The sequence below is a fragment of the Zonotrichia albicollis genome, chromosome 3 (genome assembly GCF_047830755.1).
Source record: "Zonotrichia albicollis isolate bZonAlb1 chromosome 3, bZonAlb1.hap1, whole genome shotgun sequence".
Lineage (NCBI taxonomy): Eukaryota > Metazoa > Chordata > Aves > Passeriformes > Passerellidae > Zonotrichia > Zonotrichia albicollis.
The window spans coordinates 36,086,046-36,099,855 of record NC_133821.1 but is presented as its reverse complement, the minus strand read 5'-3'; the positions used below and the strand labels follow the sequence as shown (position 1 = coordinate 36,099,855).

General features: G+C 39.6%; 1 long non-coding RNA gene across 3 annotated transcripts in view; it reads right to left on the bottom strand.

The window, feature by feature from the left end:
• Window positions 1-255: 255 nt before the first annotated feature.
• LOC113458757 (uncharacterized) overlaps window positions 256-13,810 on the bottom strand; it is a 296,303-nt gene continuing 282,748 nt past the window's right edge. For 2 of the 3 annotated variants that reach the window (XR_012579468.1, XR_012579466.1), the window contains 2 exons: window positions 4,277-4,354; window positions 256-4,103 (listed from right to left, as the gene is read on the bottom strand). This is a non-coding gene — a long non-coding RNA (uncharacterized LOC113458757). Of the gene's footprint in view, window positions 4,104-4,220; window positions 4,355-13,810 lie in introns of all 3 variants that reach the window. The other variant, XR_012579467.1, reaches the window with a different exon arrangement.

Below are 13,810 nucleotides of genomic sequence, written 5' to 3'. Positions count from 1 at the left end.
ATGACAAAAAGAGCTTTTTGAAGAGAGCCCAAAGAATCTCACTGTGCTCCCAGCAGTGTGGAGGTTTCTTTTGCTCAAAGCTAATAGAAAGGTAGATTTTAAACCAAATTTATGGGAATAACTTTCTGGTTTTACTTTATATATTAAACAATCAATTGTTTTGGTATAAACTAAGAAATGCTTTCCAATGTAACTTTTGGTCTGGCAAGAGCTGCCTGAAGCTAATCTGCAGAAAAGCCTGCTTGCCCTCCCCCATCCCTCCCACTTTTTGTGCAAAAGGGTTCAGCCAGCCTGAAAAAAAGTAGAAAAGAGGTAGAAAGAGGCAAAGCTCAGCCTCCAGTGGAAGTGTGAAATCCAAGAAATATGTGCTCTGTATTTCTCCTCTGAAACATGTTTCCCAGTTGTTTAGTTTTCTCCTGTGCCAGTACACTGAGACAGAGGTAGTTTCATTACCCTTTTGAGCCAGAAAATTCACCAAATATTTTGGCCACTCTCTGCACCTTATTAACAGAAACTGGCCTTTCCTCCTGCTGCTGGCAGGGCAGGGTGCTGGGAGTGTGTGATCAAGGCGCTTCAGCGGCTGTCACCAACATTCTCCTGAGGCTGGCAGTGAAGGATTCCTCCTGGATCCTGAACAGGGGTTTGCTGCGGCCACTTACATTGGAAAGCCACAAAAAAGGGAAGGAGGTGGCGAGAAAAAAAAAAGCAGGTTAGAAAGGAATCTGAAAATACCAGCAAGCCTGAGTTCCTTCACCTCTAAATATTAAACATTTCTTGCAGAAATACAGAACTCACAGACTGAAACATATCTCCTAGAAAACTGGGAATAATGGATTCAAATGCTTTGTTAGTGTATTTTCTTTGGCAGTGCACTTTCTCTGGCTTTAAAGCTTTGCAATGTGGGGAAAGAATAGGCAGAATAGCTCCAGCTGCTGTTGCAGCTCTCCTCAAACTGTAAAAATTTGCTTTTCCCTAGTCTTCCAACAAGCAACACGGCAGCATTCTGACATAAAAATATAATTTAGAGAGTATCCAAATCATAGAAGGCCAAATCTTGATGCTCTGTTGGTTCCTATTAAATAGCCAGTACTAATCCAGGTGGATTTTTCTTGTTATTAACTGAGCAATACTGACCTTTGCCCTTGCTAATTTGACTCAGAAAATTCCCTCTGAGTCTATCCCAGGAATGCCCAGAGCTCTGGCTGCTGCAGAAGGTGCCAGCAGGAGCACAGCAGAAATACTGCTGGAGGAGGGGCATTTACAGCATGTGCAAAAGAGATGTAGGACAGATGAAGATGAAAGTATTGTCAAACTGAAAGATGAGTGATGTTTCTGTGACCTAAGAGGAAGTAATAAATGCTGGGTTTAGGCTTTCAGTGAAGAAATGGCTTTTCACCTGCTGCTTCACAGCCTGCATCAGACTTCCACCAAAATCTGATTACCACCACTACAGAGTGAATCTTTGGAGAGCTGGGTAACAACTCTGCCAAGGAGATTGCGCCAGCTCCCCTCACAAGTGTTGTCACCACAGATCCTAAGGCAGACCCTGGAATTTCTCATTACCTCACAGGCCAGCAACTCTTTAGAAGTGTCTTCACTTTCCAGCCACAGAGATAGAAGCAAGGAGGGGATCTGAGGGGTAGGGGTTCTGCAGCTAAGGGGATCTCTCTTCAGATACAACACTTTGCTAAACATTAGATCCCATCTAGAGGTTTTGTTGAAGCATCCTTTCTAGGAATATAATTTTTAATCTGACAGATTTCCACAACATTTGACCTGAAGAAGATTATGATTTATGGACACATATCTCATTTGCAAATTTTTATCTGAGTAGTTCAGGTAAATATCCACCTAACCTGGAGAGCTTAGGCATTAGGACATGTATCTGGATTACCAGTGCACAGCTGTTCATGGTCAGGCATCAAATCCCAGATCCAGCTTCTTTTCTCTATTTAGCATACTCTTGTCTGTTTTCATTTTAACACTCTTTTATGTGTGATGTTTCTATCAACACTTACTTCAATATTCTTTAGTGGAGAAAAGAGTCCCTGTCACACCTTTCACATATGAATAAGCTTGGTAACTGAAAACACAATTATGAGGTTTAACTTTGTTTTTTGCAAAAACAAACCAAAGAAAGCCAGGAGGTTAAATAGCTACAGTTGAGGGTACCTTGCTGAGCTGCAATAAAAATATAAAAGATCATTCTGAACACATATTTTTTTATTAAAAGAGAATGAACATAAATTACAGCTGCTGACCATGTAGCCATTCTTTTTATGAGGTGTTTCCCTATACCCATATATGATTTCCACATATAAATTCCCTGTTGGACTGAAAACTCCTCACATGAAACTGGTGCTTTTCTTAATAAATTGTCCACAGAATCAGTATTTCATTTCAGATGTAAAAAGTTCATTAGGGAAAAAAAAGCATCCCCATGTCCTGGTGGAAAGCAACACCAGACACTATTCAAGCTAAAAAAAGATCTGCCTGCAGATTCTGTAGCATTTTTCCTCTGCTTTTCTATTTAATTATTTTCCATAATTTAATAAAATCCAATATAACATAGCATACTATAACAGTGCCTGCAGTAAAAACCACTTAGTCCAGAGCAGAAAAAAGCAAATCTATTCCATTGAGGATTTCAGCATTTTGAGTTTTGTTTTCTTTAAAAATTTCTTGAAGAAGGGCAACTAGCTCTGAAACACTGCAAGCACAGAAACCCTGAAGTCCTCTGCTCTGAAAGAGCTTGTTTTATGGAATGCCCTCAAACCATGCACTGTGGAAGCCTGGAAACTGCTCCAGGTCTGCCTACTGAGGGCTTCTCACCGGAGAAAATCACTTCAACCAGCATCAGATGTTCCATATGGGGTGCTCAGCTGTAAATCTTAGAAAGCACTGAAAACAGAAAATTGTAAAAAATGTCCCCAGAGCACACATGAAAATCCACATTGATGGTTACCTTTGTTACTCCATGCAGAAAAGAGGCAATGCTGAACTAACCCAAATGGCCATGGATTCAGGGTCATCTGCTTCTGCTCTCACTCTGGAAGCACAGCTGTCTCCTCATGACACCAGGGAGCTCAGCAGAGACTGGGTGAAGAATGTGCTCCTGAGATACCCCCTTCCCCAGAAAAAGGCTTGGTTTGACAAAGTGCTGGATGTGTGTCAGAACCTGACAGAAGGGGGACATTTTTAGCAGCACTTCGCTGAACCACTGTGCCAGAGTGTGGTCCCCAAAAGCACAGTTGCTTTCATTCCCATAATTCACTTTCATTTGTCTTTTTCAAAACCTTCCCTAATTAAGCTTAATTGCCATGCAGTCACACATTAGTGCAACATTCTGTCCACTTATGGACCACCCATAAAATCCTTCATAGCATTAATCCCGGAAAGTGGTAGACTGCTTGTTTTGTTTTGTTTTCTAATGTGCATAAGTGCCTATAATGCACAGCAATGGCTTTTTGGAACTGATACTTGACTGATTATCATGAAAAAGATTCTTAGTTTATGTCAGAAAATCAGAGAGGTCAGAAGGGTGTTTGTGTTTTGGGAAAAACAAGCATTTATGATGATTTGGAGTCTAGGAACTCTGGTGCGGAACTCAGGCCTGGAAATTCCCACTTCTTTGTTATACTTAACTCCTTCTTAGGACAGTTATGACTTAGACCATAACAATTTGGATACCTTTAGCTTTGTGAGTTAGTCAGGTTCTCTGCCTCACTTAAGTCTTCAGTGAGTCTTCATCCTAAAAAGCAGTGATCTCATGCAACACATGCAAACTATCATTTTAAAATATGGACAATGGTCCAGTCTGGAGGATGCTTCTAAATACTTTGTAGGAGCTGAAACCTAACAGAATATTTAGAAATAGTAAAACAAAACAAGAACACACAATCACAGGAATGTCAGCTGAAATATTCTTGCAAGCAGCTGATTATTCCTTGGCATTGCAGTTTATCTGAATGCAATAACTCCCATAATATAGAAGTAAAGAAGATCCTTGGATTTCTAGGATGCTGAAGCAAAAGATGCAAGTACCAGGTACCTCAGAAAAGTGTTGGGTGGGCTGAAAATTCACGATTAGAAGGACAACAAACCTAAAAGATAAGGAAGAAGTAGTGTTAGAGAATGAAATCAAAACTTCTGTAGCAAAGAGACAATACCACAGCTTATAACAGAGAGATATAACATAAGGGAATTTCAGCCTCAGTCACTTTGGTGAGAGACTCAGGGAGCTGGAGATCATACCACATGACTAAACTTAATTTACCATTTGCAGTGATATGGTTTCTGGGCACTGGAGGACAATGCCAATATTTTTGCCACTGCTAGAAATACCTTTCTTCATCTAAAAATGACAAAAAGAAAGAGAAAGGGAAGAAAAAAATTAGGTCCAAGTAAACATTCTAATTTTTTAGTAAATTATTAAGTTACATCTAGTCCTTTCCAAAGCTTTCAAGCTTTGTAGGATGTATACATTGGATAGGGAAAATGAAAGGAGAAATAACAAGAACTCTCTCCAATCAGCAAGGATTTGTTGCCCATGTAACTTATTAGGTAAGTTTGTTCAACATACACACTACTGGAGATGCACATTCTGTGAGAAAATTAGGGCTCTTACATTATGCCTAATTCTTGTCTGTGAGTCCAGAGGCAAATTGTGATGATGATTTAATATTTTAATGTCAGAGAAAATCATTCCTTTCTGTCACACCTTTATGAATTTCAAAACTAAGCAAAAATCCCCCCCAACTTATAGCCTAATTGATTACTATAAAAATGAAAATAGATAATTTTTTATTGTTTAATAAAAGCTAGAAAATTTCAAGTGATGCAAAATCTCTTTAAAGTTTCTTTCTTAAAACGCCCCCACACAAACCCTCCTTGTTATCTAAATCGATACTATCTTCGTCCCTTATTTACTGCCCAGCCTCAGCATTTTCTGAGTGGCAACAGCACAAGGCAAACACTCAGAGGCAAACTGAAGTGACAAGCAAGCAAACAAAACAGAGCAAAGAAAATGAAAAGTGTGTACTTGCTCTGACAATTCTGCTGCAGGGTACTGAGGGTATCATAGCTGCATTGAGTTAGTCCTACAATTAATCCATCATTACAATGACAATTATTAAAGAGAAACCCCCAACTCAGAAATGCTGGGATAAATTAACATGCTGCAATCCTACTGACACCACCACCATCACTGTGAAGGAAAAATTGGTGTTGTTCTTTTGTTCTGTTGAGTAGGAGTCGTTTGCTAAAGTTCACATTCTCTTCCAAACCTTAACAAATCTAGATGACATAAATGTAGGACACTGCCAAACAAGGGGGGCAGGCTGGTTTGATATGGGGCTTCTGCACCTCAGGTCCTCAGTGTCTGGGGTGCAGCTCAATCCAAGGGGCATAAGCAGCAGGGTTAGGATATGTGTGTTGTGGAATATGATAACCTGGAACATCTTTGTGGGTATTTACTCAGAGAAAACATGGTGCCACCTCTGTGACTATTTCTATGCATCTTTCCACTTGTTTTCCAAAATAAGCAAAATATCCAATCTCTAAAAATACTGACTACTAAAAAGTACACAGTTCCTCAGGGAAACGAGGTTTCAACATAATTGTGTCATGTGAATGTTTGCCTGTCATCTGCTTGCTCTTTCCCCCCAGTTTTAACTCCCTTTTACAGAAGGGCAGAGGTCTCAGTGGGTCAGGTTGTGACAAGTCCTGTGCAAGCTGGGGACAGCTGATGGCTGCACACACAGCAGTGCCACCCTGGCCATGGGCACAGAGCTCCCTGCCAGGTGCTGCAGGCACCAAGGACAGGGCTGATGGTGGATGAGAGCTGGGACGCAGACAGTGAGGCAGGAGAGGCAGAAATCCATAGGAAATGAGTCCTCTCTAGCTTGGCTGCCTGGGGGCCAACTAGTTACTGATTTATACAATGGTTTTCCTCGCAGTTCTTGAGTTCTACTGAAAATTATTTTTCTCGCCAGCGGTGCTTTCCAGGAACAGGCTGAAGTGCCTGCTTCAAAACTCCTGACAGTATCATTTATTTGCTGAACAAGGGGGCACAGCAAACAAGCGTTTTCCTTATGTTTTGCTTTAACCTTGCTGATGCCTTTTCAGCAAACTATGAGCCAAATTCCTCATTTCACTGCTTTAACAAGTGTGTAGATACTGACATCTCCAATCCCACTTTCCCAGGTCAAGGTCATGTTTCATTAGAGACCACCTGAACCTGCAGAACTCTATTTTCTCATAAATGCTGGTCTCACTGATCTCAGTGGGAGAGCATGTGTGAGCTGGGGACTTGGTACCCACGTGTGTATGTACATATTTATATCCAATTCAGAGATGCAGCTATCCTGATGGTTATAATTCTGTCCAATAGAATGCAATAATAAATACAGAGCCTGTTCCTATAGACTCACTTTGAATGTGGCTAATCAAATAAAGTCAGTACTCCTGAGAGTAACAGAAATCCAGAGACACCAACAAATCATGATTAAAAGTGCAGGAAGCCTCAGTAGGGAATGATTGCAGCTTTCCTACTTTGTTTTGCCTAATAAATATTTAATTTCTACTACAGGCAGAAATAAGAATAAGTTGAGGCTTAAAAAAAGCATTTGTCCTAATGAAAGTATTTTGCTTGCTAATAGTATTACCATCCAGTGAATAACAAAAGAACTCTGAACTCCATTGATTTAAAGAAACCCCAGAACTATTCAGAAAACCAAATATATATTTAGGGCACCAGGCAACAAACAGCAGCTACACCCTAGCATAGTAAGTAACACACATTCATGATTATATACAATGGTACCATTTCATGGCTTGTCTGGATGAAATAATTAAGTTTTTATTTTCCACATCCAGTTCCTGTGATCTGAATACAGGCAAACCTAGAAATCTAGTCCAAACAAAAAGCAGCACCTTTTCACCTGGGAGGAAATAATAAATGCTCTCATCACTCAGCCACTGAGTTCATGGGGTAGTTTGGATATCCCTGGTGCAGACAGCAGGCAGGAGAAGGTTTCTCACTGCCCACCCTTGCACCCTCCCTGGCAGTCATGGAAGCCCAGAGCTCAGCTCTGCACTCTACCACTGATGGCATCAAGGCAAGGGAAAAATTACTGACATGAACTGATTAACTGTCAGTGCTTCCCTCAACATCTTTGGATTTATGCTGTGGCTGTAATGCAAATCTTTGATTTAGAGTAGCGGTGCCTCGTGTTCAGTAGCCAACATGCTGCATCAAAACTAAAGTTTGAGTTAGCTGCAATAGCAGAGAGAGGATTTCTGCCATTGCTTGCATTCAAGCAGCCAGGAAGAGTTACACTCACTGAAGGCAAATCGCAGCTGATGCAGTTTCACAACTGAAATACTTGCTTCCTGTGTTTCCTAAAAACCTAAGATCAAGAAATAATTCCTATCTTCTAATAATAAGAAAAAAAATTGATGCTGCTGTAGTTTAGGAAAATAAAACTTTGATGACCTACTTCTGATTCTGTTTCAGAATTGCTGTAATGGTTTGCCGGCTCTCCTTATTGTAATGGCTTGTACCACTGCCCAGGAAAAATCTACTGCAGCAGTGTACTTCTTCATGATGAAAATTCCATATGAGTAACACTCAGGAATATTAGAACTAGCCTGTATGCATATGCACTTAGATTACAAATTTTAAAAAAGAAAATAATTTTAAAAATACCCCAGTAACTCTGTCTTGACCTTAACAAGCAGATGAGTGTCACCAGTCTAGAAGTGTATAACTTTCATATCTAAATATATATGTATCTCTATATAAATACTCATCTGAAGAATTTTATCTGCTTCAAGAATGCAAGAAAAGAAGAAAAATAAATTCAAAGAGCAGTTCTTTGGCCTTTAGGTGGACTTCAACAGTTAAAAATAGCCCAGAATCTAGAACAACACCGCAACCCCCACAAAAACAACAGTTTTTCTTTGTGCTGAAGCCATTGCCCAACTTCCCAGCACTAACGCTGAGCCTCGCTGTGCTGTAAGTACGGCAAAGGGCAGACGGAGCCGCGGCCGGGATCAGCTCCGAGGCTCCTGGAGCAGAAACGGCGTCCCAGCCGGGATCGGCTCCGAGGCTCCTGGAGCTGCACCGGAGCCGCGCTCCGGCCGGGTCGGGACCTGTGCTGCCTGCCCGGGCAGCTCCCGGGACAGAGCTGGGCTATGCTCCCTGCCCGGGCACAGTCGGGATCCGGCTCTCCCTGCCCGGGCACAGCCGGGATCGGGCGCTCCCTGCCCTGGGCGCAGACGGGCCAGAGCTGTGCCGTGCCCGGCCAGTCCTGCGGTGCAAACCGCAGCCGCTGCGCTCTGCGATTTCACTCGGGGAAAGCCAGAGTTCCAGGAACAGCAGGCTCTGTTTTGGGAAGGGACAGACCCTCCGCACCCACAGAGCACTGTGGGAATAGCTCTGGCGCTTTTATTCCCACTGAGCAGGCCTGTTCCCCCAAGCAGACCCAAACACTGCCATGAACTCTGTATAAATAAGGTTATAAAGCTACTAATGTTCTTTAACTATGAAGAGATAATACCAACCATGAAACCTGAGCGGCTTTTTCTTGTCTCCTGCACATATGAAAGATGGCATTAAAAGAGATTAGTTTAAACCACTTGCAATTTCCTTTATGCAATAAAAGATTTTCTTTGCTTGGAATTTTCCTATTTATGGCGTGTATTTGGACTCAGTATAGCATAATACTTTCCTCAGTATCCCTGCTTTTAATGATGCTCACAGCATTTGAGCCATTCATCAAATTTGACAACTGAAACAGCTAGGAGTTAATGGGAGCATGAGCAGTTTGACAAACACAGTCTATTTGACAAGGCTGAGGTCAGGACTAAAAGAACTGCTCTTGGTTAAATAAATAGAAAAGCAACAAAGTAAAGCAAAATCTCTGCAGCCATTTATCAACTTTAAAAGCCTTTTGTTATAAGAAACACTAAGTGAAACTGCACACAGAGATGGGAATTAAAAGGGGTTGGAAGAATTCAGCTGGCTTCTTTTTTAGGTGAAATTAAAAAGCTCAGTTAAAACTGAGGGATTATGTCCATAAAACTGACACGCAGCTACATAATACCTAAACCTACACTTTAGAGCTGCCTGCTTCTGAACTGACTCACTATTTTAAAGAATCCAGGTTTTTCCTAGATAACAGATTGATTTGGCACTGAAGGTAGAGCAGTGTCACAAGAGACGACTTTGCTGACATCTGCAGAGCTGGAGAGCTCTGTATAGGCATGCTCAAGGGCACAGCTGAGACTCCATCCATCCATTGCTGCTTCCATAAGGAATTTACCTGTGCAAGGGCCCTTGCAGAGAGCCTGCAAAGCAACAGAGCTTTGCATTTAGGAACAATATTGCCTGTAGGAAATTCCTGGATGTCAAATGACTTCTGGAAGCTAATAATTAGTGCAACATCTAACTTCCTGGCTTTGCTTGGTTCATGGAATTTTTCATTTTTTTCTTTTTTCACTTAGGGAGATTGGTTTGGGCTCATCTGGTTTTTCCTCTGTCCAAGACTCCAGAGGTTCTAGGAAAGATAGAAACACTGAATCTATTCTTGTACTTCCTGATTAAAGAGGCTTTCAGAGCATTGCAGCACAATTAGAGAATAAAGGATAATTTCTCTAACTATTTTTTTTTTTGTTTTTGAATGAAGTTCACATTGGCAAGCAAAATCAAATCCTTACTGTTGTGGGTTTGGTCTTCCACTCTATGTACCAAAGGTGGTCTCCAGGCATTACAGTGTTGAATTCAATGAGAACAAGACTGACTTTCCTGTGATGCAGCTCTCATGCTCTTTAAATTTGGGAGTGATATTATTCTCATGACCAGATAAGACAATACAAATTAAAGCACTGAGAAATTCTTAGATATTATAGCTGTGCAGAATATTTTCTGATCATTTTCCTACCATCACGTTATGTAATCATTTCTATCATTGCCCAGAAACCAACAGTACTATTAGGGAACTTCCATCAGAAATAAGTTATTCAGCAAAATTCAGTACACTTTTGCAGTCCTAAAAGTTTCAGGAAAAGTCTTTATGGCTTTGGGGCTGGACCTGTTACCAGATGAAAAAATTCCTTTTCTTCAGTCTTTTCTACCTTTTCTATTGCTTTCATGCTTTTATGACTACGGGCACTTTGGAGATAATAAAGAAAAAAGGCAGGTATTGAGTCACAAAGACGGCAAGATGACTATAAATAGTTATAAAATTTATAGATTAATTTTGTGCATCTTGTTTCTTTAATAACTTTTTTTTCTTTCATAAAGCAATTTGTACATCTAAGTGATATACTTAACAACTCCTATTGGTGTTGGAAAATAATGAAAGACTTCTTTTCCTGGAAATGATTGATTATAGTCTGGATAAATGAAATAATTTTCCCTCTTCTCTTCTCATTATGCTTTGAACAAAACACCCATTACAGGAGTACTGTGCAGCCATTTGGAGCTAGGAAATGCATTCCATTTAGCCTGTCAAACACAGTTTAACTCCTGTTGCAACTCTGCCTCTTTTCCAAACCTCCTTTTCAAGACTACTCTAATATAACCTAATTTTGACAGAGCATTCTGGACTCTGGGCAGCTCTGATTTTTGAGCTCTTTTCCATCTGGAATGGTTTTTTCATTTGCTTAATACCAGAGCTTTCTGGTTTGTTTGGTTTAGTTGTTTTGTAATATACAACCTACAGTCATCATATAAAATAATTTATAGCACTCATTTGGCCTCCTTTTTGGAATTTTCTGTTTGGGAAAGAAAATCAAAAATAATCAAAACAAACTCAACCCTAGTTTTCCTTTTAATAAAAATGTTTTTATCCAAAATACGGCTGTGGATGTCTGAAGATTGAACTCTCCTCTCCAATGTCAACAACACAAATGTTTTTTCTAATGGACATAATTGTTACTTTGTGTCATGGCTGCATTGTATTTGGGGGAGGAGGGGTCCTTTTTCTGTGTTTATGTGAAAACCACAAAAAATATTATAAAAATGTTCAGTGGGACAAAAATTAAGGGATAGGATTCTATCTAATCTTCAGTAAAGTGGAATACTGAAACAGACCACAAGAAGAGTAACCCTAATCTTAAGATGAAACTTCATGGGTTCATGTAGAATATACATAAATTGCATTATTATAATATTTTTTTACTCATGGAATAACATAATAGTGAGGTCTGGATTCAAAGATTCAAGAGATCTTTTACAGTTTCATATCTCTTGTAAATGTTTTATGGATGGAATGATTTCTCATTGCTATACAAAGAAAATATCATTTCACAAAGGTGGGTTTGTTATCTACTTGAATATTGGTAAGCTTTCTTTGTTTTTGTGATCTGTGCTTAAGGAAATCAACCCTATTCATGTTTTGCCCTCTTTTCTTAACCAAATGGAGTTGGTACTGAGAGATTTTCACTGCAACAATAAAAGTCTCCTCTTTAGACTAGTCCTGGAGAAGTGGAGGCGGAGTGGATCAAGAATCTACTTCCACCTTACAACATTACTGCAAGCAAGTAATAATAATAAAAATAATGTCAGCAAAGCCATCATTAGAGATGGTAGTGCTTCCCCATAGCTGGTGTATGAGAAAAACCCCTGAATAAAAAGCAGCTTGCACGAATCATGAAGAGTAAGGAAGACAGAAGGACAGAGCAGTTTAGGAGAGTCCTGCTCTGACCAACCCCAGGGTAACACTGTCAGACGCTTAATTTGTCCCCAGATCAAGATCTAAGAAAATATACAAGATATAAAATATGAAGTGCATCTTTCTGGTTCTCAGGAAGTACTATCCCAATTTTTCTTGTATTTTACTTTAAGAATAGCAATTCAGTACACATCAAACACACTGCTTGCTACCTCTATAATTTAGTGCATTACTAGAAAATACTTCTTTTGTGCCAGATCAGGTTATGTTGAGTAATAAATCTTTTTTTTTAAGATATGTGTCTGTAAATGCACTTTTTCAGTGAGAGAAACCATAAAGGAAATTTCCTGTACTGTTACTGATCTCCTAACAACTACTCAAAGTGCTACATTAGAAGCTTTTACTGTTCATGCTGCACAGGCCACAGAGCTGTGCTCAAGTCAGGCATCTCCCTTGTCAATCTTGCTGCTATTTATTGTTATTAAAGTCCCAGCAATGTGCTGGGTCTTGTCACACTGCCAATAGTGGCAGCCCTTTCCCACATTTAAGAAGACTTCTGAGTTTCAATTTTACTGCAACTTCTAAGTCACACAAAGCAGGTAACGAGAGACACAACACTAGGTAAAAATTTGGAACTTGGGGTGTGGAAACCAAGTAAGGAAATAAAAAGGCACAATTTAATAAAAGAAAAGAAAGGGAAAATTCTTTCTTTTTTGGATTTCATTTGCCTTTTTTTTTTGGTGTTATTTCCTGTAGGACAAGCCACAGAGTAGGATTTTACTCAATAGGAACAGAATAATATCACTGCTTGCTATTGCCCCTCACTGTCTCTAGGCAGCATGGATGGACTGACTCTTCAAATGGGATGTGAATATATCCCAATATATCCCAAATGGGATGTGAATATAAGTGAGAGGGACTGCACACACATGGTTTCTCTGAAATTGTCACAGAGATGAAGTTCTTCTGAGTAGGTGAGGATATATGATTGCAGACACCTTTAAAGCTGCAAGCAAATAAATGGAAAGCTTTCCTGAACAAACTGTCTTTCAACCCAGTTTACCTGGTTTCTATGGCAAGTCATACTATGACCTTTTTCATCAAAACATGATTGGGTGGGGGTATCATTATTTGACTCATATAGGTATTGACAATATTTCAGTATTGTCCACAGAAAATGAAATTATTGTTAAAGATTTAAATGATGAGATGATATTTAAAGTGCAGTGACTGCTTTTTTTATGACAGCAGCCAGGGAGAGCTTCTTTATCAGAACTATACTACATAGTCACAAGAAATTATTTGCTTTCATCTCAAAATATTTTGTAACTTGAAATTTTGAGCCAGACTTCTGAAATTTTATAACTTAATTATGGTTGCCTTCTAAGAGTAAGAAACATTTATTAAATGAGTTAGTCATTGATCTAGATTCATTTAATGTAAAAATTTACATAGAAATTAGTGATTTGAGATGGTAATCACTTCCCCCCTCCTTAATCTATTCTGTTAGGTCAATTAATGTGGTCTTTAGAGACTACTTGCCCTTTAAGCCAGCTCTGAGAAAGACCAGAGCAAAACCAGGCTGCAGTAAAAGACATTCTGCAAGGATGCTGGCACTTGGGTCATCTGTTAGAGCTCTGAAACCTTTCTTAATGTACTGCAGATGTTACTAAGCTTTGAGCCTCTTTAGCTGTGTTTTCATTACTGTTTAGGTGGTCACTGTGTTACAGTGTTGCCAAGAGAGCTTTTGAATCAACTTAATATAAGAATTGATTATATTCATTTGTTCAGAAGTAACTGAAATGACTTAAAGGGTCAAAATATCAACTGAAGGCATTCTATCCTGAATTCAGTGGCTAAACCAACAGACAGGACACAGTTCAACCCCTTAGCAAACAGTTTTTATTTGTGTGCAAAAATTGTCACTGCTGGTTAACCCACTGAGGTGTTTGGCTGGAAGAGAACTGTTACAACAGGAGTCTCCAGTCAGTCATAAAACAGATGTTCCAGAGAGACTGAAAAATAGTAACAAGTAAAAACCCATAAAAGGTTCCTTTTCCTGGTACTCAAACCTTTCCAGTGAGAGAAAACTGTGCTTACTGTATTTCTACTGATATTTGTATTTTTTAAAT